The 17,500-nt window shown below is 40.2% G+C and overlaps 1 pseudogene; it reads left to right on the plus strand.

Moving 5' to 3' along the window:
- Positions 1 to 1,115: 1,115 nt before the first annotated feature.
- On the plus strand, positions 1,116 to 2,772 carry LOC131056870 ((R,S)-reticuline 7-O-methyltransferase-like; annotated as a pseudogene).
- The last annotated feature ends 14,728 nt before the right edge of the window (positions 2,773 to 17,500 follow it).

Raw genomic sequence — 17,500 nt, forward strand, 5'->3', positions numbered from 1 at the left:
GGAATGTTAACTTCCAGAGGTAATGCATTAACGGTTTTGGAATCTTCTTTATTAGATTAATCAAATTTGGGTGAACATATTTGTTTAATGGTTAAAGAAAAGTGACAAAAAAAATATAAACTCGATACATTTAGTTCATTCAACCAATGAATAAAAGTTAGATGTTAAACATTTTCGTTATGAAAATTTAAAGAGAAGGAGAAGAAAATAAAAAACCTTTATAAATGTATACATATAAGAGATGTGTGACTAATAAAATATACATTAAATTATATATATATATATATATATATATAAAGAATAAAATTAGAGCATACCTATATAAACATGACTTGTCTATGAATCTAGTTTTTTCATAGAAATAACAACTTAGATATCAACCACACAAGAGGGTTCCTATGTTAACGTAAATATGAAAGTGAGCATGCATATTGATTTATATTTGTAGTTAGAAAGTTGAAAAAAAAAGTGTAGGAAATATATCATTGTATTAGAATGAATCTTGTAGCTTGACACAAGTATAAGCATTCGAAAAATTACAAGGTTGTAGATATTATTTTAATATAATAAGTTTCTAATGTAACAAACAATCTAATAACCAAAAAGAAGGACCTCGAGCTATGTCGTTCTCCATAGATAATTCATAAAGAATACAATTTTTTTTTTAACTAGATATTTTAAGCTCAAATATTAAAAAAAAACAATTCACTAATTCATTTCCTCCATCCACATAATGTCTATTGGAAAATTGCATTGATTCTTATTCAAAAGTACCAAAAAAAAAGAGAATATCGCTTGCTAAGCGAGCAGCTTGTAACTTACAAAATAGCTCCATAAAAAGAATAAATATAGTTAAAATACATCATTATCTAGGAATGTATTAGTATTCTTTGTAGGAGAAAGGATAACGATAACCATAAAACAACAAAAGTAGGGTGGATAAGCAAAATGGGGTGGATAAGGGAAGCCAGTTAAATCCAACTTTTATAAGGTTTATAAAGAAGAAAAATATTTTGCATTCCGGAGCTTATGGAACTACGTCCCAATTAGAGAACTTTTTTATATATATATATACGGGGTTTTGAGTGTATATATCTCAAAGGTCGAGAGTTTATGAAAGGTGGAAATATGAATGGTCCAGCAGCTGATAAGTCCTGCCACAATACAGAAGTCTGTGACGATAAGAGGATGAGCATGTTCGAGAGAGAGGTAGAAGAACTCGCCGGACAAGCGGAGGCATGGAAATACACATTTGCGTTTGTGGAGTCTTTGGCAGTAAAGTCCGTCGTTCTGCTCGGAATCCCCGACATCATTGCGCGCCACGGCCCCAAAGCAACGCTTTCCCTCTCACAAATCGCAGCGGAGCTTCCCAGCGAAAAGCCCGACCTCAATTGCCTTTTCAGAATCCTGCGCTTACTGGTTGCCAAGAACTTTTTCAGGGCCGAAACGAGCGAGGGCGCGGTTGAAGTGAGATACGGCCTAACTTCAGTTTCAAAATGGTTCGTGAAAGACGGCGGGGCGGCGCCGTCGGTCTCCATGACTGTCATGCTACTTATGTAGAACGACGTGACAAGCATGGCCCCTTGGCACCGACTCAACGAGTGCGTCCTCGACGGCGGCGTGGCCTTCGAGAAGGCTCACGGCCTGCATATTTGGGACTACACGGCGGTGCACCCTGATTACAACCACCTCTTCAACCAAGCTATGGCCTGCAACGCCAACATCGTGACGACGGCCATCTTGTCTAAATACGATTGATTTAAGGGCTTAAATTCCTTGGTGGACGTCGGAGGCGGAAATGGAGCGACCGTCGCAGAGATCGTCAAGGTCCATCCAACTATAAACGGCATCAACTACGATCTCCCCCACGTCATAGCTACGTCTCCCATTTCCCGGGTAAAAATAATCTAGTATACTTTTTGTAACAGCTAATGGGCTTAAATGGACTCTGTTTTTTGTTCATAGTGTTTTTTTTCATAATGCAGGGGTAAAGCATGTCGGAGGAGACATGTTCAAAGAGGTGCCATCCAAAGACGCTGTATTCATGAAGGTCGGTGGATCGAATTTCGTGCTTGTTTTTGTATGTGGGAGGATTTCTACAGTAGAGGGGTTTTTCAATGGGTTTCTTGTTTTTTTTTATGAAATTTTGCAGTGGGTATTGCATGATTGGCGGGACGAGGACTGCGTAAATATTCTGAAGCAATGCAGAAAAGCGATTCCAAAAAAAGGAAAGGTGATCATTGTGGATGCGATTCTGAATGCCCGAGAGAAGACAGGGCTAGATCCGAGTTTGGGTATTGTGTTTGATCTGCTAATGATTGTGTTCTCCTCTGGTGGGAAAGAGAGAAGTGAGGAGGAGTGGAAGAATCTATTAATGGAAGCAGGATTTCCTCGTTTCAATTTTATTGCCATACCAGCATTGCAGTCTGTAATTGAAGCTTTTCCTCATTAGCCGCTCTTGTGTATCTATCTGCAATGAAATGGGTTGCCTCACTTATCAATGCTGCGTTTGCAGATTCCCAGCCTCGCAGCCCACCATCGTGATATTAGATTACAGATTCTAAGCATAGTTTCCCTGTTAACACAGTGCAGATTGCCGTAGCGTAAGGAAGATATGGTTGTAATAACGACTGTGGAAGACAGTCAAGCCACGTGAAATGTTGTCGGAGAATAGCACAGGACCATTTGTCGTGAAATAAGACTTTTTCACAATATGCTGTCGTCCACTATAAAATGGCCAAAAAATTCTCGACCACTCACTACTTGAAACGTTTTATTTGCTGTTGTTATATATAAGTAGCATAGTGGACCAACGTAATAAAGAGGATATTGTTTGTCAAAATGTGTATACAAGGATGCAACTTTAATAGTATTTATTAATTAATCGAAAATTAGAATAGGTGTTCTCCTTGTTTTCTCTCTTTTAAGTTATTTTGGTTCTTTCATTGTAAATGTATATTAGGGATTGCATCTTGGTGTGCAATGGATGCATCAAAGAGGTGTGAAAGATCAATAAGGAAATATTTTAGTCTATTTTTCATATAAATTTGTCTAGTAAATGAGATCAATTGGTAGGACAGTTGAAAGAAGATAATCAGATTCAATTGCTAACAAGATCATGTTATGTTTGCAATAGTGACAAATGGACTGAAAGATAGAGAGATAGAGAGAGGTAGATAGAGGGAGAAAATGGAGGAGAGATATAAATATATAAAGGTAGAGATAGGAAGTGATATAGAAAGAGAGGCAGAGAGGAGGAGAGATACAGGAGTAGAGGGATATGAAGAGATAATAAGATAGAGATAGAGGAGGAGATGGAAGAGGAGATATGGAGATAGATAAAGAAGCAAAACCATATAGATATAGAGGTATAGGAAGAGAGAGTGGGAGAGAGTGGGAGAGATGGATGGATAAAGAGAGGGAGACATGGACCTAGAGATTGAGGGTGAGAGAGGAAGATAGAGGTAGGGATGAAGATATGGATAGGATAGAAGAAACGGGGGAAGAAATAAATAGAAAGATAGATAGAGTTTGAGGGAGAGATAAAAATAGAGAGATAAGGATATGGAGAGGGAGAGCTAGAGAGGAATAGATAGAGAGGGAGAGGGAAAAGGAGAGATAGAGAGATATAGATGGCATGATACACTAATAAAGAGAAAAAATATTTAAGAAGATAGAAAGAGAGGATACAAAGATAAAGATAGAGAGATATGGGAAGAGAAAGAGAGAGATGGATATATGGGAAGAGAAAGGGGGAGAGGGTTGGAGATATAGAAATGGGCATGGGAAGAGTGGGGAGAGATAGGGTGAGATAGACACAAGGGAAGATAGAGGAAGTGAAGGAGAGAAATGGGGATGGAAAAAAGAGAGATGGAGAGGGATGGGGGAAGAGAGGGATAGATAGATAAGAAAATAGAGGTAGAGAAAGATATAGATGAAAAGAGACAGAGAGGAATGAGATCAACTGAGAGGTCATTTAGAAAATGGTGTTTTTTAATCAATAAAGATCTTAGTGGAGAAGTAATAACTTCAAAATGTAAGGATCTAAACTCCAGTGAAATAAGACTTATGAACCATGAAAATAGTTAAGATCCTTTACCAATAAGATCATGTTGCTTAATTGATAGAGAAGGTGAGAAATAATGATATAGATAGAAGGACATATAGAAAGATAAAAAGAGATAGAGAGGGAGAGATGGAGATAAAGAGAGAGAAATAAAGTATGTCTACTCGTCTACTCTCACCGGATGGAACACCGTTTTCCAAAAGGCTGACAGAATGGAAAAGTTCTTCGTTCCCTTTTTCCCCACAGACAGGTTGAAGGCATGATGGAGAAATTCGAAGATAATATCGACCGATTGTTTGCGTGGGACACTTCGGCGTGGCCCTACTTTAGCCCCAATTTCCAGAACCCTTCCGACTCCAAAGGCCGGAACTATCCGAGCGCCAGCAAAGATGCGGGGAAAGTATACATGGCGAGCCCCAGCCCCTGGTTCTTCAAAAACATTCTAGGCTCCTGCCGCTCCGATGCCTGCAAACCGAAGGATCTCAACGGTTACAATTGTCAAGTCAAGGGTAACTACCAGGGTCCGGGGCTTTTCATCAAAAAGTGGGAGCAGCTCAAACAGCTTAGACCCCCTCTCCTCGAAATCGTAACGTGGAACGACTGGGTTGAGAGCTCCTAAGTGGCACCACCACTCAGCACAACTGCTGCTAATGTTACCGGGGTACACCCACCTTGCCTTATTAGAGCTGGGGCAATACTCTACATGGATTACGCGGGATTTGCTCTACATGTTCTATTATACCCAAAGTAAAAAAGTAGATGTCACCGCTGACGAATGCAAGGTCATCTTTCCGGACCAGCTTACTTATAAATTGTATGCGACTCAATGCGAATCGGACCTTCCACCGTGGAATTGCAATCCGAAGGTGTCCCTTCAAAGTTCTGTGCTCCTAAAGGACTGTCTACGTGGTATACGGATTTCCAGGTAGGGTAGCAAGGGACAATCTCAAAGCGTGGAGGGAAAGTTGTAAGCACTCCGAGTAAAAGCAAATTGATTAGTGATTCCACAAGACAAAAAGGAGAAGATGTATAGAACCTATATTTCATTTATAAACTTATGGATGTAAAAGAAGAAGATCCAAATAGTATAAGAGAAATTGAATTAGGCAATGATAATTGTAGTATTGATAACGATGAAGTTTAAAGAGATTACAAATTCTAAAGAGCATTCTTAATACACATTAAAACCTTTAAACCTTTGTAACACAAAGTAATGTGTTCTAGAATTAAGAAAAATAGATGAAAACATCATAAGTTACAATCTACACATACACTTCTAGAATTACAATGAACACATCAATTCGATCTTGGAGATTTTAGATAAGTCGTATGATGATGACAAAGATGCTTATATTCATGAAAGAGACAATATGCAAATAGACTAGTATAGGGAAACCATTCTTTGGGAAAAACAAAAGCCCAAACAGTAAAAGCCTAATACCAGTTGCTAACCCTAAACATGTCTGACATGGTATAGGAAAAAGTATAATAAATACGAGATGACATAAGCATATTCATATGTAAATACTTTGTAATATTTTGTATTATACAGTAGGTAGATAGAAATAAGGGCCAAAAAATGTTAGCCATATAGGAAACCACAAGGCTATGATGTAATGAAGGATATGGATTAGTGTTTAGGGTAGATATTGAAAATTTGCATGATAAGAAGATCAACAAATTACGACCAAAGAGAGAAAACCTGACAAAGGTTCCAACAATTAAGGGAGTCTGTCCATCTAGGCTTAGCTCACTTTTTTATAATTTAATAGGAGGCACTTTACACAAAATATTCAAATTCCAACTACCATATTGGAATTAGAGAAACCAATAGTGCAACGATAGATCCACATCAATCAATTATAGTTTGTGAAGAAGCAGTGAGACCACAATTTCGCTACCCTCCAAGAGATTTACAAAGACATTATGTCAGAGAGACAATCTTGACTTGAGGACAAGTCAAATTTTTAAAGAGACGATGATGTTGGCAGAGAAAAGGATGCAAAGATAGATCTAGAAAATTTGTCACATCTCATTGCATGTTGTCTACAGAAGCTAAGATTGGAACATAGGAAGTAGGCTACAGATACTTTTGAAGGGCTTCATCTCATGTATTAGATATAAATATATTGTAAAATCCACTCACTAGTATAAAGGTGAATATAATGGTGAACATATGGAGTTATAAGCATATGTAATGTATATCAGTTGGATATTATAAATACAAATATTTTTAAGTTTTGATATGATAGGTTGTGTATGCTTTTATTGTGATTTACAAATAATATTAGGTTTGGATAGAATTCCCTATACCATCAATAAAAATGAGTCAATGATATAAAAACTACAACACTTAGAGATCAATAAGGCTTAACACTCCAACATGTGTCCCTTAGATTTATTGGAAACAAGATGCAAGGCTTATATTACTAGAATATAAACATTTAAATTTTTATATGCATATATGGGTTAGTGCAGGATCAAGGGGGGCCAAAAAGTGGCGATGTGAAAAAAATAGCCTTCCTATCTCGCCTAAAAACGCAAAACTCCGTGTTGACTTTTTGCTTGGTCTGGGTGTCAGTACACCTTGGCTTGGTAATTACCTATGCAAATCGGATATCCGATTTTTATTTGTAATTTTAATTTAAAAAATATATTATATGTTACATATTATATAATATATAATATATTATTATATTATATAATATATATAATGTAATAATATATTATATAATATATTATTACATTATACAATATTATATAATATATTATTACATTATACAATACAATTCATTTTATTTCATCATAAGTGTTGTTTTTAGGATGAACAATATAATTCATTTAATGAACAATACAATACAATTCATTTAATGAACAATACCCTACACATGCTCCTATTTTTCTCCCCCACTCGATCGAACACTCGGGGTCATACCCTACCGGCGTCGTCCCTTGAGCGCCCTAAGTGCTCAAAATTGTCAAACTTTGACGGGCCCTAACTCAGAATCCGTTGAACCTGCAAATGATCTGTTTGAACCTACGAGGCCACGAGAGGGGTCCCTATAAAAGCCTATCTCAATTTTTCAAGTTGCCGTATGGTTTTATTAGGGCAGCAATTTTTCGGTTGGCAAAATAATTGTCAGTCTTACTCAATGGAATGTTGTCGCGTGGCCGATTTCTCATTATACTCATCTCGATGATGAACCGTCAGCTCCAACATGTCCAGTTAGGCATTATTACCCTACGCATGCTCCTATTTTTCCCCCCGACTCGATCGAACGCTCAGGGTCATACCCTACCGGCATCGTCCCTTGAGCGCCCTAAGTGCTCAAAATTGTCAAACTTTGACAGGCCCTAACTCGGAATCCATTGAACCTACAAACGATCTGTTTGAACCTACGGGGCCATGAGATGGGTCCCTACAAAAGCCTGTCCCAATTTTTTGAGTTTCCCTAAGGTTTTATTAGGGTAGCAATTTTTTAGTTGGCAAAAAAATCATCAGTCTCACTCAATGGAATGTTGTCGCGTGGCAGATTTCTCGTTCTGCTCATCGCGATGATGAACCGTCGGCTCTGACATGTCCAGTTAGGCATTATTACCCTATGCATGCTCCTATTTTCCCCCCCCACTCGATCGAACGCTTGGGGTCATACCCTACCGGCGTTGTCCCTTGAGTGCCCTAAGTGCTCAAAATTATCAAACTTTGATGGGCCCTAACTCAGAATCCATGGCACCTGTGAATGATCTATTTGAACCTACGGGACCACGAGAGGGGTCCCTACAAAAGCCTATCTTAGTTTTTCAAGTTGCCCTACGGTTTTATTAGGGCATCAATTTTTCGGTTGGAAAAAAAATCATCAGTCTCACTCAATGGAATGTTGTCACGTGGCCGATTTCTCGTTTTGCTCGTTGCGATGACAAACCGTCAGCTCCGACATGTCCAATTAGGCATTATTATCCTACGCATGCTCCTATTTTGCCCCCCCACTCGATCGAACGCTCAGGGTCATACCCTACTGGCGTCATCCCTTGAGCGCCCTAAGTGCTCAAAATTGTCAAACTTTGACGGGCCCTAACTTGGAATCCGTGGCACCTGCGAATGATCCATTTAAACCTACCAGGCCACAAGAGGGGTCCCTACAAAATCCTGTCTCGATTTTTCAAGTTGCCCTACGGTTTTATTAGGGCAGCAATTTTTCGGTTGGTGAAAAAATCGTCAGTCTCACTCAATGGAATGTTGTCGCGTGGCCGATTTCTCGTTCTGCTCGTCGCGATGACGAACCGTCAGCTCCAACATGTCCAGTTAGGCATTATTACCCTACGCATGCTCCTATTTTGCCACCCCACTCGATCGAATGCTCGGGGTCATACCCTACCAGCCTTGTCCCTTGAGCGCCCTAAGTGCTCAAAATTGTCAAACTTTGATGGGCCCTAACTCAGAATCCGTGGCACCTACGAACAATCCATTTGAACCTACGAGGCCACGAGAGGGGTCCCTAAAAAAGCCTATCTCAGTTTTTCAAGTCGCCCTATGGTTTTATTAGGGCAGCAATTTTTCGGTTGGCGAAAAAATCGTCAATCTCACTCAATGGAATGTTGTTGCGTGGCCGATTTCTTGTTTTTCTCATCGCGATGATGAATCGTCAACTCCGACATGTCCAGTTAGGCATTATTACCCTACGCATGCTCCTATTTTTCCCCCCCACTCGATCGAATGCTCGGGGTCATACCCTACTGGCGTCGTCCCTTGAGCACCCTAAGTGCTCAAGATTGTCAAACTTTAACGGGCCCTAACTCAGAATCCGTGGCACCTACAAATGATCCATTTGAACCTACGGGGCCACGAGAGGGATCCCTACAAAATTCTATCTCAGTTTTTCAAGTTACCCTACGGTTTTATTAGGGCAGCAATTTTTCAGTTGGCAAAAAAATCGTCAGTATCACTCAATGGAATGTTGTCGCGTGGCCGATTTCTCGTTCTGCTCATCGCGATGACAAACCATTAGCTCTGACATTTCCAATTAGGCATTATTACCCTATGCATGCTCCTATTTTTCCCCCCACTCGATCAAACGCTTGGGGTCATACCCTATCAGCATCGTCCCTTGAGCGCCCTAAGTGCTCAAAATTGTCAAAATTTGATGGGCCCTAACTCGGAATCCATGGCACCTACGAATGATCCATTTGAACCTACGGGGCCATGAGAGGGGTCCCTACAAAAGCCTATCTCATTTTTTCAAGTTGCCCTACGGTTTTATTAGGGCAGCAATTTTTCGATTGGCGAAAAAATTGTCAGTCTCACTCAATGGAATGTTGTCGTGTGGCTGATTTCTCGTTCTACTCATCACAGTGACGAACCGTCGGCTCCGACATGACCAATTAGGCATTATTTCCCTACGCATGCTCCTATTTTTCCCCCCCACTCGATCAAACGCTCGGGGTCATACCCTACCGACATCGTCCCTTGAGCGCTAAAATTATATATAAACAAGCATTACACTATAGACACATAATGATCATGAATATTTCCATGTATTGTATACACATAATTACCATTACACTTGCATGTGACATCCATGAAGGGATATGCAAACATGATTTTTTTTTCATGGACATTGTATATCATCAATATTTCCAAGCATTACACTATAGACACATAATGATCATGGATATTTCCATGTATTGTATACACATAATTTGATCATGGACATTGTATATCGTCATAACAATGTTACATCAATTCACATCCATATACAAATACAACATCCCACTTCATCTGCATCAGACATCCTCATGTCCTAAGAGAAAAGCTTGCGTACAACAATGCCTATATATAAATGAAGACCAAAATAAGTAATCTTTTTATGCGGAATGAATGTGTTACAAGAAACAAATTATAACACTTAATACAAATTAGTTTGGCAAATTATAAATAGATCATTTCAAACATTTTTAAGACACACAAGATTGTATAATTATGAAACTTACCAGTTTCTCTGCAAAGTATACAAGCGTAACTTTGAAGAAAGACGCATGTTGATTACCTTCTCACTGCATTTCTCTTCATGGTTGAAGACGATGGTAGATATGGTCATTTCTAAATAGCAATACATTCACTTGACTTAATGTTTATGCACAAAAGAATATGTACCATCATCAAGAGAGGGTCTTGTCAATGGTGAATGATCTAGCATGAACCTGTATATCATCAAAAATCATAATGTGATGTACTATTGTATATCATCAATAAAGACCTGCATGAGCATAAAGGTTTTGTGATAATTATATCATCAAAAATTGATAGATAGTGTTCTCTAATAACAAAAATTGTAAATCTCATCAAATGCATGATAATAAGTCATGTTGCAAAAATACATCCCTTCCGATTATATCATGTACCCGCTATGTGCATGCAAAAACCATGTTGCCAAAAAAAATCATTCATCAATAGACCTGCATTTTCAACACATCCTTAATATACACGTAACAAACTTGATCGTTAAGGTTTAATGATCATTGTTTGAAATGAAATGCATGATAAAAAAAATAAGGCACCATTAAAGACCTACTACTCAAGTGTGCCTGAAGGGTCATCTCTTTGTTTAAGAGTATTTAGTATTGCTTCATGATCAGCAGTAGTCATTGTCCATAGCTCTTTGGTCTTCGGTTTTGTATGATGCTTCAACAACCTTACATTTGTAGCTATAATAAGGTGTGAATACATTATAATGGTTTTATGTCTCTCATAGTCTTCAAATGCAAGTATTCCATTCTTTCTAATCATGTATGTTCGCAACCAAGTTCCCACAACAACAACTGAACCTGTAGGATATGTGAACCCGTCATCATCTGTCACTGGTTGTGCTAGCTTTTGTTTTCCCTGTACACATCGTGCCAACCAATATTCTGATCTCTCTTCATTCCCTTGCAGTGCAACAACTGCAAAAACATGTCCCGGTTGTACAAGATATGATAGACGATCATACTCAGGTGAACTTTCCATGTCATCATTTGACAAGGATATTGTTTGAGATAAAGGAGTTAGATAGTGGGGAACCCACGTATCAACCCACTCACTTGACTCGCACTGATCCCAATCACACTGAACACAACTCTGACAAAAACAAGCCAATGCTCATGTCCAAATGGTCCATGTACTTGCATCTGAGCTGAGAAATGAATGCATCTTTGAAGAATCTTTAATTGTTTGACAATCCAATCTATCTCCCACTGTTCCCTCCTCAACCAACCAAAAGAATCTACTCACTGCTGAATCAAGAGTACCTCCATGTGACAATATTGAACTACACCAATCAACAATAGAACGCGCATCAGAGAAATTTGCACCTGAAATCCTCAATTGCTCCTTAACTAGAGCTCTCTTCAAACATGCACCTGCTCCTTCATGCTCTCCCTTCTCATGCCCTGCCTAAAAAAAACACCAAATATGAGGTATACGCCTCTCCACATGCATTCTACTCAACCAATAAAACATACAGGCATTCTTGAATTGACCTGTACAGTTATTTGACCATATTATATGTCGGTCAATTGCAATATCTTTCTCATACAAGAACTCAAAAATATTCTCGAAAGAATGTTGCACATACTCGGAGGAGTGTGATCTATCATCACTCATATAAAAATGATACTCCCTGATTATCTTCCTATCCTCTTCTGTACTATCAGGAGCATGTTTGTATGTAATGTGAACAAAAATAGCAATCTGGACATAACTGTAGTACTGAGACTGTACCTCATTCTGTGGTTGCAATGTATAGTTCTCTGCAAAATCAACCATCGATACAATAGTGTCAATCAAGAAAGAGTTCTTACACATCCTAAACTATTGATCCAACCACTGAGACCTATGGGTATGCCTTGCATACTTGTAGAAAATATATTCCTTAAAATCCAAAATAAAATCAGCAATACTCACTTCTCTTGAGACTAATTCGCATCTAGAACCTTCACCTCCACTCTTCAAAGTATATTTCACTGTCTCGTATCTTTTTTTCTCAACATAATTATTTCCAAACTCGTGTTCACTGCCCTCATGAAAACATGAAACAAACTTTGACAACCCACCGCATTCTGAGCATTTCTCATTCAAACAATCATTTCTATAGAAATAGAAGCCATCATCTCTAGGGCATAAAAATAGATCTTGCAAGTCTCCTGATGATCTCGGAAATAGAATTGCACCACACTCCTGCAACATCTCATTAGTATGCATCATAGAATGAATATGACATAAAAGTTCATGGTACATTGAAAACTCCACATGGTACTTGAAAACTCCACATGGTACTTGCAACAACAGGTATTGCGAATCTTAAGAGGAACACAATAAAATGGTTTCAAAGATTCAAAGGCCCTTTGTGATATTTGTAAAGTTGGATGTAATTCACAAAAAAATTTGTACAACATTGTTTGGCTTGATTCCAAGAAATGTTTGGGATGCGGTGTGCGGTCTCAGTTGCCAATTCTTAATTTCAAAACATCCTTTACATTGGGTGACACTTTAGAATTAGAGTGCCAAAATTGTTGAATCTCTTCCTTCACATTGTCAGTCAACTTTCTATCAACACGTGGAAGCCTCCCACCAAATGCCCATGTATCTTGTTGAAGTGGATCATCAAGTCTTTCTCTTCGTGCAAGTGCTCTATCCAAAGTTTTACGATTTATGTTAAAATCAACACAAGTTTGTCTCATTTGACGAGCCTTCCTCAATTGATGGCTTACTAAGGAGGCTGTAATCACTCTTCGAGCGGCTCTCTTATATCTTTCTTTGGTATTCTTTGCAATAGAATTAAGAGCGTCAAATAGATTTTTTGCAATAATAGAATTTCTCTCCATCTTCTTGTTCATACGAATCTTCAATTTGTTTAGCAATGGTCTCATCTTTATCATCTTTAGCAATTGAACAAAGAGTTGGCATTGCTCAGTCAATGTCTTATTGCTAAAATTTTGGTTGAAAAGTTGTGTAGCCCACAACTGAATGGTTCTTGTTGACCTCTTGCCTTCAAGATTCGCAATAATGTTCTCATTGATTTCAAATAACCATTTTGGGGTTCTTGAAGGTCTTGGATTTGGAATTTTTCTTTCATCCATGAGAGGGTCTTCATTTCTAAAGTAATTAGGTGTTACATATGGTTCACTTGGTTGAACAATTCCACCTTCAACGTTAAAGTTTTCCACATTTTCACCTCCTATGTCAAAATTTTCCACATGTTGAGCATTTTCATTATCACTTTCAACATTTTCAAAATTTTCAATATTTTCACTTTCAAAATCTACATTTTCATTTTCAATAACTTGTGGCACATTTTCAAATTCAATTTCCTCTTCAGTTGAAGTAACATTAGCAATATTTAACATACCTTGTCTTCTCCTCCTATGACATTCTCTATCTCTTTCTCTATACACTTCAATTTGGTCATTTCAAAGTTTTCTTTTGCGTTTAGACTTCCGATGACTACTACTCCCCATTTCCCTCCACACATGCTCCTTCGTGATTAACAATGTAAGTTTTCACTTTAAGAATCTCCCAAAAGCACAAATTTGTCTCTAGCAGTCTGAAAACCCGTGATCCTCGACAAAAAATAGAATATGCAGATTGTGGGCCATTGGAATCTACAGAATGGTCCACAAACCCTTTTTTTCTCGGTTTTTTGTACAAAAATCGGATATCGGATTTTAGTACAAAAATTTGTTGTCCCCAAAAAAATTCCTGTTGCCACCATTTATTTAGTAAACTGCCACATTGCAGAAATCCGATATCCGATTAAATCGGATATCGGATTTTATTAGTCATATTTTAGAGAGAGAGAGAGGAGAGGGAGAGAGGGAGAGAGAGAGAGAGAGAGAGAGAGAGAGAGAGAGAGAGAGAGAGAGAGAGAGAGAGAGAGAGAGAGAGAGAGAGAGGGGAGGAGACAGAGAGAGAGACAGAGAGGAGGAGGAGGAGAGAGAGAGACAGAGAGAGGGAGAGAGGAGGGAGAGAGAGAGAGAGAGAGAGAGAGAGAAGGAGAGGGAGGGAGAGAGAGAGAAGGAGAGGGAGAGAGAAGGAGAGAGAGAGAGGAAGAGAGAGAGAGAGGGAGAGAGAGAGAGGAGAGGGAGAGAGAAGGAGAGAGAGAGGAAGAGAGAGAGAGAGGTCATATGGTGTCTTGGGACACCATAGGACCCCTTAAGACACCAAATCATGTCGTTAGGGATCATATGGTGTCCTAAGGGGTCATATGGTGTCCTAAGGGGTCATATGACCCCTATGGACCCCATATGACCCCTATGGACACCATATGACCCCTAATGACACCATATTTTAGAGAGAGAGAGAGAGAAGGAGAGGGAGAGAGGGAGAAAGAGAGAGAGGAGGAGAGGGAGAGAGGGAGAAAGAGAGATGGAGAGAGAGAGAGAGAGGAGGAGACACCATATGACCTCTATGGACACCCTATGATCCCTAATGACACCATATGACCCCTATGGACACCCTATGACCCCTAACAACACCATAGGACCCCTTAAGACACCAAATCATGTCGTTAGGGGTCATATTGTATCCTATGACACTGTAAGACATAATATGACCCCTAACGACATGATTTGGTGTCTTAAGGGGTCCTATGGTGTCATTAGGGGTCATATGGTGTCCATAGGGGTCATATGGTGTCTTGGGACACCATAGGACCCCTTAGGACACAATATGACCCCTTAGGACACAATATGACCCAAAGCGACCCAATATGGTGTCATTAGGGGTCATATGGTGTCCTAAGAGATCATATGGGTTCATGGGACACCATATGACCCCTATGGACACCCTATGACCCTTAACGACACCATAGGACCCCTTAAGACACCAAATCATGTCGTTAGGGGTCATATTATGTCCTACAACCCTGTAAGACACAATATGACCCCTAACAACATGATTTGGTGTCTTAAGAGGTCTTGTGGTGTTGTTAGGGGTCATATGGTGTTCATAGGGGTCATATTACACCATATGACCCCTATGGACACCATATGACCCAAAGCGAACCAATATGGTGTCATTAGGGGTCATATGGTGTCCTAAGAGGTAATAAGGGTTCATGGGATACCATATGACCCTTATGGACACCCTATGACCCCTAACGACACCATAGGACCCCTTAAGACACCAAATCATGTCATTAGGGGTCATATTGTGTCCTACGACCCCATAAGACACAATATGACCCCTAACGACATGATTTGGTGTCTTAAGGGATCCTATGGTGTTGTTAGGGGTCATAGGGTGTCCATAGGGGTCATATGGTGTCTTGGGACACCATAGGACACCATATTGTGTCCTATAGGGGTCATATGGGGTCGTTAGGGGTCATATGGTGTCCATAGGGGTCATATAGTGTCTTGGGACACCATAGGACCCCTTAGGACACCATATTGTGTCCTATAAGGGTCATATGGTGTCCATAGGGGTCTTATGGTGTCTTGGGACACCATAGGACCCCTTAGGACATCATATTGTGTCCTATAGGGGTCATATGGGTCGTTAGGGGTCATATGGTGTCCTAAAAGGTCATAAGGGTTCATGTGACACCATATGACCCCTATGGACACCCTATGACCCCTAACGACACCATAGGACCCCTTAAGACACCAAATCATGTCTTTAGGGGTCATATTGTCTCCTACAACCCCGTAAGACACAATATGACCCCTAACGACATGATTTGGTGTCTTAAGGGGTCCTATGGTGTCACTAGGGGTCATATGGTGTCCATAGGGGTCATATGGTGTCTTGGGACACCATAGGACCTCTTAGGACACAATATGACCCCTTAGGACATAATATGACCCAAAGTGACCCAATATGGTGTCATTAGGGGTCATATGGTGTCTTAAGAGGTCATATGGGTTCATGGGACACCATATGACCCCTATGGACACCCTATGACCCCTAACGACACCATAGGACCCCTTAAGACACCAAATCATGTCGTTAGGGGTCATATTGTGTCCTACAACCCTGTAAGACACAATATGACCCCTAACGACATGATTTGGTGTCTTAAAGGGTCCTATGGTGTCGTTAGGGGTCATATGGTGTCCATAGGGGTCATATGATGTCTTGGGACACCATAGACCCCTTAGGACACAATATGACCCCTTAAGACACAATATGACCCAAAGCAACCCCATATGGTGTCATTAGGGGTTATATGGTGTCCTAAGAGGTCATATGGCTTCATGGGACACCATATGACCCCTATGGACACCCTATGACCCCTAGTGACACCATAGGACCCCTTAAGACACCAAATCATGTCGTTAGGGGTCATATTGTGTCCTACAACCCTGTAAGACACAATATGACCCCTAACGACATGATTTGGTGTCTTAAGGGGTCCTATGATGTTGTTAGGGGTCATATGGTGTCCATAGGGGTCATATGGTGTCTTGGGACACCATAGGACCCCTTAGGACACAATATGACCCCTTAGGACACAATATGACCCAAAGCGACCCAATATGGTGTCATTAGGGGTCATATGATGTCCTAAGAGGTCATAAGGGTTCATGGGACACCATATGGCCCCTATGGACACCCTATGACCCCTAACGACACCATAGGACCCCTTAAGACACCAAATCATGTCTTTAGGGGTCATATTATGTCCTACGACCCCGTAAGACACAATATGACCCCTAAAGAAATGATTTGGTGTCTTAAGAGAGAGATAGAGAGAGGAGAGGGAGAGAGGGAGAGGGAGAGAGAGAGAGAGAGAGAGAGAGAGAGAGAGAGAGAATATGACCCCTAACGACACAATTTGGTGTCTTAAGGGGTCCTATGATGTCGTTAGGGGTCATATGGTGTCCTAGCCCTTTAATACACCAAATCATGTTGTTAGGGGTCATATGGTGTCTTCAGGGGTCATATGGTGTCCCATGAACCCTTATGACCTCTTAGGACACACTATGACCCCTAATGACACCATATTGGGTCGCTTTGGGTCATATTGTGTCCTAAGGGGTCCTATGGTGTCCCAAGACACCATATGACCCCTATGGACACCCTATGACCCCTAATGACACGATAGGACCCCTTAAGACACCAAATCATGTCTTTAGGGGTCATATTATGTCCTACGACCCCGTAAGACACAATATGACCCCTAAAGACATGATTTGGTGTCTTAAGGGGTCCTATGGTGTCGTTAGGGGTCATATGGTGTCCATAGGGGTCATATGGTGTCTTGGGACACCATAGGACCCTTTAGGACACAATATGACCCAAAGCGACCCAATATGGTGTCATTAGGGGTCATAGTGTGTCCTAAGAGATCATAAGGGTTCATGGGACACCATATGACCCCTAACAACATGATTTGGTGTCTTAAAGGGTCAGGACACCATATGACCCCTAACGACATCATAGGACCCCTTAAGACA

This window comes from Cryptomeria japonica, chromosome 7, assembly GCF_030272615.1.
Source record: "Cryptomeria japonica chromosome 7, Sugi_1.0, whole genome shotgun sequence".
NCBI classification, from domain to species: domain Eukaryota; kingdom Viridiplantae; phylum Streptophyta; class Pinopsida; order Cupressales; family Cupressaceae; genus Cryptomeria; species Cryptomeria japonica.